Source organism: Helianthus annuus, chromosome 11, assembly GCF_002127325.2.
Source record: "Helianthus annuus cultivar XRQ/B chromosome 11, HanXRQr2.0-SUNRISE, whole genome shotgun sequence".
NCBI lineage: Eukaryota > Viridiplantae > Streptophyta > Magnoliopsida > Asterales > Asteraceae > Helianthus > Helianthus annuus.
In genome coordinates, this window is record NC_035443.2 from 33,508,130 (window position 1) to 33,526,049 (window position 17,920).

Genomic DNA, 17,920 nt, shown 5'->3' on the forward strand with positions numbered 1-17,920 from the left:
ATTTTTTATAATTTTTTGGATTTTTTAGATTTTTTTTTATTTTTTTATTATTTTGAAACGAGGAACGACGGGAGAGTACTACGAGTGATATCTACGAGTAGTAATTAGTTTAGTGATTTTATATTATAACCATCCTGACCCGCTTGGGTTTTGTCTAATACCCATCCTGACCTACTCTTTTTTTTTTATCCACTATTTCATAACTCATCCTAACCTAATGACTAATTTTGTTTGGCCAATCTTAACTCATCTTAAAATTTAAAATACCCATATCAACCTAAAATTGAATGAATTAGCTTGTTTTCTCAAGTCTAGTTGATAATCAACGTATTCGAAATTGTAATACATTTTGTCTATATATATTTTTTTCCATTTGCTTTTAATAGACACGGTATAAAATATATAATAAACCACTACTAGAATCTCTTTAAGACCTGAGCCGCCAAATGTTGACGTGAATAACAGTAAATGAAAAATATTTGCCATTTAATATACGTTTTAATATTTTTCTATGAGTGATGGGCCGATGGATTTTTTTACCACCAAAGTCCAATGCATCAGACCTCATTATAGGGGAGTAAACCAGTTGTCTAGTGGGCCTGGGTCTCTCGTAGCCTCATCGAAAGGAGCAAAATATTTATCAATTTATCTATACTTTCTAGGGTTGAGTTATAATGAAAAGGATTTAAAAATAAGAAGGGTAGAGTGATAAATGTTTTATAAAGAATTAAATGAAAAGTGTAATTTTGTCTACAAGAGGAAAGAGAAGATGCACATGAAAGTCACATGTTATTTCCTCCGAATTTTTAAACGTCCGTAACTTTTTTATACATCATTTGTTTTTAAAAAAAAAATTATACCATAAAATCGAGCGTTTTTATATCTTTAATATGAGTACCATATTGTTATATTTTTCAAAAAAAAAATTCAAAAACCCAGTTGCATATTACACAATGGACATGATGTAAAACACAATGTAAAGTAGATCAAAAACACAATCAATGACAACAGATAAAGACACAATGGACAACATATTAAAACACAATGACCATAACGTATAACACAATGGCGATAACATATAACACAGTAAGTATCAGACTAAATAAAAACACAATTGATGACAACAGATAAAAGACACAATTAATGATAACAGATAAAAGACACAATGGAGAGCAGATGAAGACACAATGGAAAACAAACTAAAAACACAATACACAACAAATAAAACACGATGAACAAAGATAACAAAAAAAAAACTGAACAAATTATTAAAACACAATGGACAACATATTAAAACACAATAAATAACATATTAAACACAATGATCTGAACTAATAACACAATTTATAGAAAACCAATATATGACACAATATATAACACCATCTTCATTGTGTCATATATTGTGTTATAGGTTCTTATAAAAACGCAATCGATAGAACCCAAATTAACATTGTGTTATAGGTTTTGATAATAACACAATGGACATAATGTAAAACACAATGTAAAGTAGATAAAAAACACAATCAATGACAACAGATAAAGACACAATGGACAACATACTAAAACACAATGACCATAATGTATAACACAATGGCGATAACATATAACACAATAAGTATCAGACTAAATAAAAACACAATTGATGACAACAGATAAAAGACACAATGGAAAACAAACTAAAAACACAATACACAACAAACTAAAACACCATAAACAAAGATAATAAAAAATTGAACAAATTATTAAAACACAATGGACAACATATTAAAACACAATGAATAACACATTAAACACAATGACCTGAAGTAATAACACAATTTATAGAAAACCCAGATATAACACCATCTTCATTGTGTCATTTATTGTGTTATAGGTTCTTATAAAAACGCAATGGATAGAACCCAAATTAACATTGTGTTATAGGTTTCGATAATAACACAACGTATAGAAACTCTACTGACCAAAACCCAGTTAAAAGACACAATGACCTGAACCTTTAACAAAATGCAAAAAAAAAAACCCAGTAAAAATGAAAATTTTTATTTTATTTTTTTATGATAATATGGTACTCATATTAAAGATAAAAAAAACGCTCGTTATTATGGTGAATTTTTTTTTAAAAGAAAATGTCGTATGAAAAAGTTATGAATGTTTTAAATCGATGGGGGAATTGGCATGTGGCTCGCATGTGGAGAGAGAAAATTCATAAATATAGGATTCCTTTTATGCCCTTTTATTATCTTATTTTCCCTACAACTAATCTCAACCCTCCAAATCTAAGATCAATGGACTAGAATCCTTCTTACCCTTCTTATTTATTTTATCCTTTGTATTTGATCCTAACTCATACTTTCTATAAAAGAAGAAATCTTAATAATAAAAGAAAAACTGATGTGCCAGCCAGAGAGGCTGTCCAACAATGCTTTTCTTATGTCATTACTACATCATAAAGCCTAATATATAAAATCATTTTAAATTCACTCAAACATCTGCCAATAACATATATACTTGCTTCACAATTAAAACATCTGCTCTTCACTTTACATTCAAACCTCTGCTCATCATAAACAAAGTAAACCTCTGGCCAGATTCAAAATTCTGACTCCAGATTCAAAATTCAAAATTCAAAATTGAAAATTCAAATCATATATTCGAATCCTATAAATAAGATATATGAATCTGGCTCCACATTCAAATTTCAAATCTATCTCTCTCGCTCATATCTGCGAGCGTATCTCTCTCTCTCTCTCAAATGCATAGCTCTCAAGATTTAGCCGGCTAATCTCCGATTACACTTCTTTGTTCGAACATTTGTTGATTCTGTTTACACATCATCATTCCAATATCATGTGTTTGGACTTCTGTTTACATATTATCGTTCCAATATCATTGTTCCAACATCGTCGTTTCAATGAAGCTTCACTTCACACATCAACCTTTCAACATCGATGTTGCAGTATCATTGTTGCAACATCGTGCAAAGTTGCATGTGCTACCTTCTTTGATGGGAGAGTTGCATTGTTCACGAATCGTTAAATCAAAACTCAGCTTTTCTTATGTTACTGAGGTTTTCTTCTTTTATACAAAGTGTAGGTTGGTGCAATATCGTCAAAAGTTATATGTGTTACCTTCGTTGAGAGGAGACCTTTGCATTTTAGGTTTGTTTCTTATTTTGGTTATCTGTGGTTTAATTTGATTATGAAGAAACAAGTGCTAAAAATGTTGATAGGTTTTACTAAATTAAATAAACATACATAGAAAAATAAAAATTAACTGAAATATTCATAAACTATTACACACTAGAGTTAACACTTGCTAGGATTTCGTAGACTCTGGCCTTTCTCCATGTGATTTCATGCTCTCTTTTGTTTTTCAAATCAGTTAGCATGTTGCAGATTTTCTGATCCTAGTTTAGTAGTTGTGTCAGAAACTCTTCTGCATTCTTCTGGAAATCTGATGGAGGAGAGTGGAGGACTTCATCGAGCAATGCTATGTTGTTCCAGGTTTTGTTGTAATTAGTGTCATTGATTATGTCGACTTTCCTGTTTGTTCTTCGTCTGTTCTTTTTTCTTTGATTGACCATAGCGAGAATTGTGTTTTAACATCGCTGGTGTCTGAACAGTGGTAGAAACTGAAGTTTGCCATGTAGATTTTTGTCGGATTTTCTGATTTGAAATAATTTTTGACAGACAGTGATTTGTAAGACAATTTGTTGATTTTTTGAATCAAAAGTAATCATCGGTCTTATATAGAGTTTAAAACCGCGTCTATATGGTAAATGAAGAGTTTAATTGTAATTATGATAATCTGCTTTTTTTTCTTTGAAGTTCTAAAATTTGTCTCTTGGGTTTCTTGATATTTAATTTTATAGTTTTCCCAAAAAAAGTTGGGGTTTGAAAAGGTTTTTGCTTACATTAATATGTTAATATTAAATCTACACGTTTTGATTAATTAGATTATTAAATGTACAATGATTTTAAGTGTGATTTCTTTCATTGTTAGATATTTCAGTATATAAACTCACTGTCACTTCACCTATTTTTCATCACGTTTTCCTACGAAGATATCATACTTTCAGGAAAGTCGAGTAATATAGTTTATTGAAATGGCGTCATACACTTCTGCAAAATCAGATGATTTAAAGAAGCGTTTTATCAGGCAAATTGAGGAACAGGTGTATGAGGATAGGGCTACTCTTCGAGAGTTGAAGAGATGTTTTGATGGACTGCAAGTTGGCCTGTTCACGAGAGAGCAGGTTTCTAGAAATCTGATGTGGATGCCTTCAACTTCCGTTCGAGAGCTTTGTGTTGTCAGTAATATAGAGTGCAGTGATAGAGACGTGGAGTTCATGGCGATGCTGAAGGACATACATCGAGAGGTTCAGTAATCGACTGAGATGAAGCTAAAATTTCTTAATTCTTGCTGTTATTGTTAGATTTGCAAGTTTAGTTGTTCAGTATGTTATGTAATTATTGGTCTTTTAATTTCATGAATAAACGAATAAATTTTAATGTTATGAATCTATGTTGTCGCATTTTACTTTTACTTATTTAGTGTTTCAGTTTGATTTAGATTATGTTGATGTTGAATTGTGTGTGAACAGATGTTTGGTAAGTCAAAAGAGATTTAATAGGATCAAGGGTTGGTTTAATGGTGAACAGAAGAGTGCAAAGATAAAACAAGGTATAAAATTTGATCATTGATAGCAGTTTTTGGAAGAATTTGCTCCTGCAAATTACAGAGAGTCAATATTTGGAGTTGTAAAAGGTCTGTTGTATTTAAAGTTTGGTAAAAGAGAACATCTACTTATGATGAAAGATTGAATAAGGAAAAGTCTGTATGGGAGACCAGATGTTTAATGAACAACAGATGATATTCAAAATATGTTGAGCCAACAAAAGGTTTTTATAGTAACAGTGGTTAGGTTAATAGCAGATGTTGGGAGTTTATTAGTACATTAGATTAGATGTTGCACAGTATGTGAAATTGTAATTGAAGACTTTTATATAAGCATGATGTTGTTATCATATATTTGAACATTCTTATGAAACAACTGTGTATCCTAACGACTGTTGATTTAGCACTACTGAATAAATGAATACATTTTAATACTATTAATCTTTGTTTTCGCATCTTCATTTTAATTATTTCAGTCATTTCTAAGTATTATTATATAATTTTGAATAACATCTAAGGATTGCAGACTGATATTGATGTTGATGTGTAATTTCTCTGGGTTTGACTTAGATTATGTTGATGTTGAATTGTGTCTGAACAGATGTTTGTTAGTCAACAGAGGTTTAAAAGGATCAAAGGTCTGTTGTAGCTAAAGTCTGACAAAACAGAGTATCTGCTGATGAATAAATGTCTGAAGATGCAAAGGTCTGCTATGGGCAAACAGATGTTAACGAACAACAGATGATATTCAATCTTAAAATGCTCAAAAGAGGTTTTGATACTAACAGTATTTAGGCTAATAGACGATGTTAGACTAACGACTGTTGAGTTACAACTGTTAAGCAGAGGTTAAAATGCTCAACTGTTGTTGAAACCTCTGCTTGCCTAAAAATACATCCACCGCTGAAAGGTACCGTCTGTTGTCATAACTTCTGTTTATCTTAATGACTGTTGATTTACTACACTGCTGACTGTCATCCATTATCACAAGAGAGGTTCTGACGTGGACATATGTTAGTTAAAAATAAAACCACTGCTGAAAGTTATCATCTGTTCTCATAACTTCTGTTTATCTAACGACTGTTTGACTCACATTGTTCCCAACTTCTGTAGTCAGCCAACAGAGGTTTGCAAACAACTGTCATCGGTTGTCACAAGAGAGGTTCTAACGTGGACAGATGTTAGCTAAAAATAAAAACACTGCTGAAAGTTATCATCTGTTCTTATAACTTCTGTTTATCTAATGACTGTTTGACTCACACTGTTCCCAACTTCTGTAGTCGGCAACAGAGGTGTCTAAACAACTGTCATCTGTTGTCACAAGAGAGGTTCTGACGTGGACAGATCTTAGCCATCAGATATTTGTAACTACTGCCACGTCAGCCTTCACTTTTTCTCTCTATATAAAAGCTGTTTCATCCTTAAATCGAGCTTCTACCACTGCCGTCTCGAATTCAAAGTTCTCAAAAGCAGTTTCCAATATATTAAAAACCCTCCAACTTAAACCCTGTTTCATCCCCAAATCACATTCTTCACCGATTATGTCTCTGAACATCAAAAACCCTCACAACTACCTCCCTATCTTCGAGAAAACCAACAAAAATACCAGCTTTCACTCAATAATTGACCTTTTAACGTCATCAAAATACAAATCAATCCTTACTGCTGATGCTCCGGTTCATACAGAAACACTCAGATAATTTTGGTTTAATGCTGAAATAAAGTCTGAAGATAATAATCCAGTTGCCATCACATCTAAGGTCGGGAAAAGTGTGGTATGAATTTCTCCATCTACAATTTCCACTACATTCGATTTGGACGACTTGGGAGGTAAGACCAACTTTGAAAAACCTGAACTTCATACAGAGTTCATTGAAAGAGGGTATGATGCATAATTAAAGGAAGTTACTATGTACAAACCAAACTTCCCTCCGCCAATGAAATTTTTGTTTTTAACTTGTCTCTCAGCCAAGACTACCGCATTTAATGAGATACCTTTAAACATTCAGTATTTGGGTTATGTTATTTTAACAAAATCTGATTACAATTTATCACAAGCACTGTTTTTAGATTTGTTGACTAATGTGAAAAATGTGAAAAAAATGAAAAAAAGGTGTTCGTAATAATGCTTATCTGTTGTATCCAAGACTTCTAAGCTACTACCTACGAAAACAAGTGTCACAAACAGATTTTGAACAAGGTGTAGCTTTTCAAATAAATAGTCTTACAAGTAAAACTTTTACCAGACTTATGGATAAAGAGTCAAAAGTTTTAAAAACAGAAACAAAGGGGGATGAGCGTGTTTTAGATGCATCCACATCCGTTGCTCAAACCTCTGTTGTTGAGCCAACTGCTCCTGGTGATCATTAGACCACAACCGGTGTTGTGAAACACACACCAGCAAAACACAAAAAGAAACTTGGCACATCCAAAAATCCCACCAAAACCAAACAAAATAAAAAGGTTCCTCTGGAAGATGAGATTCCATAGGTTAATCTAGTGACAACACAAATGTCACTAGAAAGCACTGCTCCTACTTCCTCACAGTTGTTGGAAAGATCTCAACCCATCCAAACTCCTCATGTATCCTCACAAAAGGATCATGTTGTAATCACAGGGACACCACAACATGAAGTAGACCTTTCATATGAAAGTATGTTTAAGAGCCCCTCTCCCAGGGCAATCTCGCTTTCGACACCACAACCCTCTTCTCAAGTTCCATCAACAATATTACCTTTGTTTGAAGCAATTGAAATTCAGAAACAAAACAGTTCCTCTCATCCACACATTACTGAGAGTAGAGCCCAACAAATGAATGTGTCTGAACCAATTCAATCTGCTATCCTACAAACAGTTGAGCAGGTTATCGTTGTTGAGTTTTACAAAACTCTTGGTGGTAGTTCAAGTGGAGCAGTCACTACAACTGTTGAACCCATTGGTGATCAGTTGGACAGTGATTACATCATTAAGACTCCCTTGAAGGAAACCACTGATGAGGTTACAACTGTAATCTCTGCTTCAGTGGGAAGTCCCCAGAACCAAGAAAAAGGGGCATCCTTTTTTGATGATATGGAGTCTTCTCCTATTATCAAAACAAATACAACCAGTACAGGTGGGAATTCAGATGATCCTATTAAAGTAGGTGATGAATTAAGTTATAAGGATTTGACGGTTAGAGTGTCTACCATTGAAACAGATGTTGCTGAAATTAAAGAATTGATTAAGCAGATGATAGAGCTTTTTAAAAGTCAACCTACCACACAGGAAATTGCCAATGAGCTTTGGAATTCTATGCAACCGATCCTTCAAGCTCAGAGGAATTTGGCTGAAAGTAACTACAATTTCAGTTTGGAATTTATCAGAAATTTGGTTGATGCTAGGTATAATGACACAAAAGCAGACATTATGAACATTAAGGAACATCTGTTGAAACTTACTGGCTCCACCCCTAGATCAATCTTTGAGAAAGATGATGATGATGATGATGATGATGATGCCAAAAAGGGGGGAGAAAGATTCACTAAGAAAGTTGCCACCAGATTCAAAAGCTAATCCTACAGAAATTGTATCCTCTACTGAACCTAAATCCAAACCGTCTCCAAAAAAACCACCACAAAAGAAGGAGAAAATAGCTTCAACACCATCATCACCCATTCTGTCAATAGATGCTGAGATAATAAAAGTATCAGCAAATGTTAGCCAAACAGCTACTGAGACACCAGTTGTTTCAGCAGAAGTTTGTCAAACATCTGCCATGGTCATTTTCACTACACCAACCACAATCCAACCACCTCCAACGTCACAAAGATTTCCCATACATTCATCTTCACTACCAAAACGTTCTCATTCACAAGAAATCATGTCCACGCAAAAGAGAAAAAGTCATATTGTGTTAGAAGATGATGAGGAGATTAAATCAGCAATCCCTGTATCATCTGCTTCCATTCAAAACAGTCCAAGCTTATCATTTCCATCCAGAGAACCTATTTCATCTCTTCCAATTGCGACACTACCACCAGTCATTCCTCTGGAAGCTCAATATCCTCTGGAGTTAGTCATTATTAAAGTTGAAATTGAATCATTTTTCACAATAGAGGATCCATCTAAAAGATCCTTCCCATCTCTTTATGGCTATAAGAAGCCTCAAAACTTAGATGAGTATCTGAAATTAAAAGTATCACAGGCTGAGGTTATAGCAAGAGAGAATAGCATAGGGATGGATGGCAGGGAATACCAGAGGTTCTTATCATCTCAGCTTAGCAAAGTCATAAAACTTGAAGACTATGCTAGGGACATGAGTAAATCCATGTCTGAGAGGCCAGTAATTCCTGAACTTCAGATGCAACTGAGGGATGATTACGTTGGACACATTATGAAGTACAAACCATATAAAGCAACTAAAGATCAATTCAAAAAATGGTCAACAGATGCTCTTAGAGAAGAGATTGACAGAATCACAGAAATGCGCAATGGTCCTATGGTAAAGCCAACTCCACCTAATTGGAAGAAAGTGAAAACAGTGGATTCGGATGAGGCATTGAAGTTTAAAAGAATGAGAGCAGAGCTTGTGGCTGTTGGTTATGGTCCAGTTAGATCCATTGCCAGATGGTCTAAACTAAAGATAGTTGAGACCTACAAAAGGCTGGAAGAACTTAGAGCTGAAGATCCAAATGTTCTTCAAAACTCAGTCTATCCTACAACTGCTGCTTTGTCTCTAAAGATCCATACTCCGAAAAACCTTCTCTCATCATCTGCTTTATCTGAATCCATTGCAAATTTAGTTAGCAGACCACAATCACCAAACTCATCTTCAATAATTTTTCCCAAGAAAACCAACTGATCCGAAAATAGTAAATTGGAAGTCATGCTCAAAAACCAAAGTATTGACTCTGATCAGATCAAATGGTTGTGTTGAAGAGATTAAAATGGATAGTGCATATAATCTGAATGCATACGATCTCCAAGATTTGTTGGACCATCAACTTGAAAGGGATGATGAGGAAGACATGTTCTCCCTGGACTTTGAACTACAATTCAAAGGACAAATCAGGGAGATGTTGATGAGAAATAAAAATCAGTAATAAAGAAGGGTTTTGGTATCATCTGTTGTATAGGGAGATTGTTGGATCAGCAGCTGTGACATTGTCTCCAGTAACATATTTAACCAGATCACAACATGTAGCAAAGGACATGTTCTTCAAAACTCAGTCTATCCTACAACTGCTGCTTTGTCTCTAAAGATCCATACTCCGAAAAACCTTCTCTCATCATCTGCTTTATCTGAATCCATTGCAAATTTAGTTAGCAGACCACAATCACCAAACTCATCTTCAATAATTTTTTCCCAAGAAAACCAACTGACCCAAAAATAGTAAATTGGAAGTCATGCTCAAAAACCCAAGTATTGACTCTGATCAGATCAGATAGTAGTAATGGAGAGGTTAAAATGGATAGTGCATATAATCTGAATGCATACGATCTCCAAGATTTGTTGGACCATCAACTTGAAAGGGATGATGAAGAAGACATGTGCTCCCTGGAATTTGAACTACAATTCAAAGGACAAATTAAGGAGATGTTGATGAGAAATAAAAATCAGTAATAAAGAAGGGTTATGGTATCATCTGTTGTATAGGGAGATTGTTGGATCGGCAGCTGTGACATTGTCTCCAGTAACATATTTAACCAGATCACAACATGTAGCAAAGGACATGTTGCTGCTTAACAAATTCTTGATTGAGGTTTGATGAAAGTTGTTTAGGCTGGTGATCGTATGTTCTTAGTTAATGTTTGTTAAAACTTAAGTTGTATTCGAATTTTATTAAGTTTGTTAGACATCTTTTATATGTAGCTATGTTCATTACAGTTTACATTGTCAATGGGTGGATACTCTCTTTTTTGAATAAGAGAATGGAAATAATCATATGTAACTGATATATTAACCCCGATGATCTATGTTTATAGTTGTCTTTTAGCTATAATAGATAACACGTTTTGGTACAATATCTATATACCTATCTATACTTTCTATTAATATGTGTTATGCATGGTTTTCTAATAAACCACCCGTGTTTGCACACGGGTCTTACCGCTAATCCTATATAATAAAAGAAATCAATGTGGGGGACACATGTCATTCATTATAGCCCTCTATTTTTTAGTTTTCTCATCTCTTTCCTACTTAATTATAGATAATTAATATTAATTAAAGATAATTATAAAATTAATTTAATATAAATTTAAACAATTCATATAGAACATAATATAATATTTTGAAATATTTATTAGATTTTAAAAGTTTTATCCTGAAATTAACAAAAGACATACACAAGATATAAATTAATATAGTGTAAATGTAAATGATTTATTATTTTATTAAACTAAATTAGTTAAGGGTAGAACATATTTCAAAAATATTTATAAGAGGTAATCGCACGAAGACGCTTTTCTATGGATCTGTAATCGCACGAAGCTCAAGGTTCCTGGCAGGGATGAATGGAAGTTCTTCGATATCTCAGTTTTGTTGTAATTTGTTTTCAGCTTTCTTTTGTGGATTGTGTCTCGTTGTTGTTTGCTTTTTCTCAGCTTCTCGTTGGCTCTTTATATATATATATATATATATATATATATATATATATATATAGAGAGAGAGAGAGAGAGAGAGAGAAGATCATGCGAGAACCACCTCTTATTGCGAGAACCAGTGTGAACACACCAAAAATGCCTAAAAATAGCTAAAAATCACACAAATTTTTTTTTAAAAATTTTTTATATAAAAATCGCTACTTTTCGAAGCAAAAAAAAAATTAAAAATTTTTTTTTTGGTTACTAAAAGTAGCGATTTGAGCATAAAAATATTAAAAAAAAATTTTAGATTTATTTTTTTATTTTTTTAAGATTTTTTTTAGATTTTTTTAGGTTTTTTGGGGGTTTAGTTTTTAGCATTTTAGCTTGGGGGGAGGGGGTTTAGGTTTTTGGGGGGTGGGGGAGGGGGGTTTAGGTTTTTTTTTTTTTTTTTTTTGGGGGGGGGTGTTAGGTTTTTTTAGGTTTTAGTTTTTAGCATTTAGCTTGGGGGGGTAGGTTTTTTTTTGGGGGGGGGGGTGGGGGTTAGGTTTTTTTTAGGTTTTTTAGCTATTTTAGGTTTTGTTCATATTGGTTCTCGCGGTTCTCACAATAAGGGTGGTTCTCGCATGAACCCCTCCCTATATATATATATATATATATATATATATATATATATATATATATATATATATATAAAGTGATTTTGCCATTCAAAAAAAATATTTATAAGAGGTAAACAAAAACGTTAATCAATGTTTATTGGTTCTATACTTTTATTTTCGTCTTCAACTCTCAACTCAAATACGGTATTCACTATGTTTATGTCTTATTTATAAGAACCATAACCGTAATCACTCCATCCATCATATATCGAGTATATCCGTTAGTTTTTTAAAAGATATAATATTTTTATTATTTACTATACAAAATTACATTTATGCAACACGTATAATACACCGGGTTTTTTAAAATATAACTTTTTTATTATCTGGTATATAAAATTGGATTTATTCAATAAGTATTATACACAGAGTTTATAAAGATATAACAAGATCTAACTTTTTATTGATTGGTATATAAAATTACAGGTGCTCAACTCATACAATACATGAGGTTCTTAAAAATGTAACTTTTTTCATTATTTAATATATAAAATAAATTTACTCAACCCGTACAATACACGGGGTTCTTAAAGATATAACTTTTTTATTAATTAATATATATAATTACATTTATTCAACCCATGTAATAAACGAGATTTTTAAAGAATATATTATTATTTGGTATACAAAATTACATTAATTCAACCCGTGTAATAAACGAGGTTTTTAAAGATATATCTTTTTATTATTTGGTATATAAAATTATATTTATTCAACCCGTGTATTACACGTGGTTCTAACCTAATTTATTATATATCCAATGGCATATGTTGGGTTTGTATTTGTTTGGGTTAAACGACCAAAAAGTAAATCGAGAAGATCACTCTTCGAACTAGAGGTGTACAACTACAAAACCCAGTTTGCGTCTAAACAGATTTGGCCTAAACAAGTTCAGGTTAAGAACCGGTTTTAGGGTTGAAAGCCCTACCCATCCAATTCGATTTGGATTGGTATTAAAACTGGTTTCAACATTGGAAACTGTTTTTTATCAGTTTTTAGGTGGGCTCAAACCGATTCTCAACACAAATTCCTAACATGTACCAAAGCGTCGGGTCAGGCTGGACCCAAGCCGGTTTGCGCAAAACTGGTTTTTTACCAGGTCGGGGCCTGGTCTGTTTTCGGGTCGCCGGGTCCAGACCAGGTTTTTTTTTTTTTTGCGCACCTCTACTTTGAACAACATTTACTAGAAGAATATGAAATATAAACATTATCGGGATCTTTTAATTAAAGTGGTGTTATGGGTGTGGGTTTAGTAGATCATGGAAGAATATTGATTATTCGAACGATAGCAACGGGGCAAAGGTGTTATTTGGGACTTTGGGTGCTAATGTTCATTGTGGGTGTTATTTATTTATTAGTTTGTATAGTCGATCAATGTTCTTGTTAGGAATATTATTCATGGTCTCTATATATACGGGAAGGATCTACTAAAAAGTAGATTTTGCCTAACTAGTTTAAAAAAGATTGTGATGACGCCATGTAACACTTCATATAAGTAGGAAGTAAGGACATTTTGGTTCTTATAAATAGGAGTGTGAAAATGACATGTAGCACCCATTTTGTTTTCTAAAAAATACAACAAACAAATCTAGTACGAAAAATCTAGCACAAAAAATCTAGTAAAAAAATATAGCACAAAAATGCAGTACAAAAAAATATATCACAAAAAATCTAGTAAAAAATATAGCACGAAAAAATTAAGCATAAAAAATATATATAATACTAAAAATCCAGCACAAAAAATCGAGAAAAAAAAATTTAAGCCAAAAAAAATTCAGCACAAAAATATAGTACAAAAATATAGCACAAAAAATATTATAACATAGAAATACAACACATTTTTGTGGGTTTTTAGTTGTCATATTTTATATATAAATATGGCACTCAAATTAAATATAAAAAACACTCGATTTTATGGTGAAATTTTTATGAAAAATAATGTCGTATAAAAAAGTTATAAACGTTTAAAAAATGAGGGTGGAATATGCATCTGCCTTGCATGTGAAAAGAGAAAGTCAATAAATAGGATTTTCCCAAGATACCCTTACTCTCCTTTTTTTCCCTACATCTTCATATTAACCATTGATTTGAAAAATCAATGATTAACATTACTTCTCATCCTACTTAGGCGAAATAAACTTTCATTTGATCTTACCCATATATGTTTTGTACTAGATTTTTTTTTTGTGCTTAATTCTTTAGTGCTATATTTTTTTGTATTAGATTTTTTGTGCTAGATTTTTTTATACTGCATTTTTTGCACTATATTTTTTTTGTACTGGATTTTTTGTGCTAGATTTTTTGTTCTGAATTTTTTTGTTGTATTTTTTTAAAAAACAAAAGAGGTGTCACATGTTATTTTTACACTCCTATTTCACTACTAGAAAAAACACCTTTCTTGACATGCATTGCGTGTCATAAAAGGGTATTTATGACACGCAAATGCGAGTAGTTGATTGAGGAGTCATAAAATTAACATGACATGCATTTGTGTGTCATGTTTTAATGACACACATCTAATGACACACATTTAATGACACACATTTATGACACACATTTAATGACACGCTTTTATGACACACATTTTATGACACTCTTCAATGACACGCATTCATGACAAGCATTTATGACACATATCCATGACATTCATTTGCGTGTGTCATGCTTTTAATTGTTTAAATTTTTTTTATATAGAATTACTAATTTGCCCTGGATAGATATATATAATAATAAAAATGAAAAATCTATTTCATAAATCGAAAACCCATATATATACCAAAACAACTCATTACATAATCTTTTGTCTAATATACTACAAATATTTTAACGTAAACAAAAAAGGAATTGTTTGTCGATACATTCGTCAACGCCTAAAATCCGGTTGTCACTTAAAAATAGAAGTAACCGCAGAAGTCAACCAATCTTCGCGAATGTCATCCGCATTTGAGTATTCCTCTACTCCTTCCACAACCTGAGACAACAACTAAATAAAATAAAGATTATAAATCAGATTATAAATCTTAATCTATGAATTCAAGCATTTGTTTGGACATATAAGTAGATATTTCTCTAACATGCAGGTAAAAATTTTCCTAAACTTACATTGTCATTGTCAAGTATTTCAACTCCTTCATAAGCTATCTCCTTCATGAACTTCCTCACATAATAGCCACATTCAGTACTTCCCGGCTAACATGGACACTATACAATTAAAAATACCGAAAAGTATGAAACCGTTGCGATTTAAGTTTAAAGTAAAAGTAAAGGGTTCCTATATTAATTGTATCATTCCAACCACAATTTAAATAAATAATTAAGTGCTCACCTTAGACTTGACCCAGTTGAGTTTAACCCTTATGGTGGCACCATTTCCCTAAATATATCAAATATACATATATATAAAAACATCATTCCAACTCTTTTTATCATATACATTATGATAATTTTATTACTTACATATCAATAATTTGCCTCGACTGCTGATTGTCATTGCTAAGCCTTAAGGAATCATGATAATAGCAAGTAGTTGTTTAAATGTTTAGTATTGCCAACATCCAATGACTTCTACAAAAACCAAAATTAAGTCAAAATATATAAATTAAGATAATAGGCCTTTTTCTTTATAACCACTTATTTAAATGGAAAATCAAACCCGGGACTCTAGGGTAATAGGATGATGTCATTGTCCTTTCTTAAATGACAAAATAGATCATTAACTCCCTTCCAACCTATTAATCATCGTCATTAATAACCTTTTCCATTTGAGCAACAATCTTAAACTGCCAAAAAAAAATAGAAAAGGAGTTTAATGCATAAGGCTACTTTATATATATAAATCAACGAATTCAAACTACACGCTTACCTCGAAAATTTTAGCTTTCAAAGCATGTAGTCCACTAATCAACGGTATTTGAAAATCATTAGACTACTACATTTGAAAAACTCAAACAGAACATAAATAAAAAGTAAACATTTGTTAAATTAACCCATTGCAAAAGAACATAAAAATATATATTTCCAACACTAAGAATGAATTTAAATGGTGAGTTATATACCAGTTTCCAACTGAACCTTAATACTATTTTCCTTCACATATGTTCCAATTACAGCTAGTAGCCCAAATCTTTCAGACATCAGCCCTGTAATTTGACTTTAAATGTCATCATTAGCACAATGACTCATAGGTAAGTCGTATATAATTCAAGAATTATTAAATAAGCCAATGACTTGATCTGTAAGTCACCAGAAGTCCATGGAAATACTTGAACAAATTCTGTCATAAAATTTAGTATATAACAGAGTGCAACAAGGACACTAAATTGATGAAAAAGGATGAATCGAATGAAAACAAAAAAACATATGCAAATTGTATGCATGATAGTATGAGCGTAATCAGATTATTAAGGTTCGTTTTAGTGGTAATATTTTAGTATATACCTCAAAGTTCATGGATATAATTACATGTATACATCTGCATATTATTAACCAGATCAATATAAGATTTAAATTTCAAATATCAACATTTATGTATGAATTCTGAAGAGGCAACAATTCATTTGAGATTATGGTTTTGTCCAACAGTAGCATAGAAACATACTAACTGGTATTAATGTACATAAATATCACATCAAGTAGCATAACCACGCTAGCTAGTCGCTAGTCACTAATCAACAATATCTATGGTTACTTTGTATTTAGTATGTTACAGGGGCTACAAATATTGGATTTAAAATATATCGAATTTCAACGACTCATAGCCACGTTAGACTATGGGGTGTGGGGCGTGGGTTGGGGCGGCGGTTTGGGTTCAACGCCAGCTGCTCCACCCCGGACAAGCGTTGGGCATGGCGTTGCCCCTTTGGCGTAGGAATTGAGCCTGGCGCGTGCGCGCGCGCGCGCGCGCGGGGGAGGGGGGGGCATGGCTGGTTTGATCTAGTCGTTGGAGGTAGCCGTTGCCAAAACAAAAAAAAAATCCACATGGCTGGCCACGCCAAGCTAAGCCACGTCACACCACACTCCTAGTTTTTAGTATTACCTTGTGGATCCCACCCTCGCCATATGTCGAGCAATGCCTCCAACCCAAACCCCTCCATACCTGTCTTATATTGGGTTGTTTAAGTAGGTGTAGCCTTAAGGTTGGGTACATAGCACATCAAAGTAGCAGTTCTGTCATGGAGAAGTACAAATAAGAACAACAATTTCAAATAAGATGATACTTAAAAAGGTAAGATAACCCATATAGAAGAGTAACAATTTCAAATCAAGGAACCTTACATCAAGAAAGTTTAATAACATTAAAAATCAGTTAATTATAGGGCAGCTACATTTAGACCAATAAAACGGCATTCGGATAATCATCAAAGTTCATGAATGATTTGGATATAGCATCACGGATTGAAAAAAGGAAAAAAGAAAAAGCAGAGAAACGTGTTATCGTACCTCGTGACTTTTGATGATCTAGGCGATGGCTAAAAACCCCTAAAACCGCAAAACTCCCCGAACCTGCAACAAACCAATTCTTGTTTTTCCAGAATCACCCAAAAATATGATAAGGATTGATAATATATTGGATTTCTAATTATTGATGTTTGCGATTTCCTCAAATAATCATCAATTTCTACAGATTGTATAGGTTCAGTTTTGAGGATATCGTGGGAAAAAGATCGATGGTTGTGAATACATGGATATCCAATTTTGAAATCTGAAAATAAGAGGGAAAATTTTAAAGAATTTGGGATTTGGGGGAGGGAAAGTAAAATAAAAATAATTGTATAAGTTTTTTTTTTTAAGTAAAATTGTTGTGTAATCAAAACATGCATTATCATTTCACACGAAAAAAGGTAATTACAAAGCAATGTTTAAAAAAACTATATATATATATATATATGAGAAGGTTTATTAATTGAGAAGAAAAAAAGAACAAAGGGTATAATTGTAAAACATTAAATACTTTTTCATTTATCTCATTTATTATCATCTTTGACTAATTAATTAGTCATAAATACTATCATCATTCA

General features: G+C 32.6%; 1 long non-coding RNA gene across 6 annotated transcripts; it reads right to left on the reverse strand.

Moving 5' to 3' along the window:
- Positions 1 to 14,674: 14,674 nt before the first annotated feature.
- LOC110889976 lies at positions 14,675 to 17,586 on the reverse strand. 6 transcript variants are annotated; one of them, XR_004872346.1, is made up of 7 exons: positions 17,343 to 17,586; positions 15,959 to 16,042; positions 15,766 to 15,799; positions 15,360 to 15,682; positions 15,229 to 15,276; positions 15,006 to 15,104; positions 14,675 to 14,886 (listed from the first exon to the last, which is right to left on the reverse strand). It is a non-coding gene; the product is annotated as an uncharacterized LOC110889976 (long non-coding RNA). The 6 variants fall into 6 exon arrangements; XR_004872344.1 differs by having other exon boundaries at positions 15,766 to 15,831; XR_002564099.2 differs by having other exon boundaries at positions 15,360 to 15,467; positions 15,556 to 15,682; positions 15,766 to 16,042.
- Positions 17,587 to 17,920: the final 334 nt, after the last annotated feature.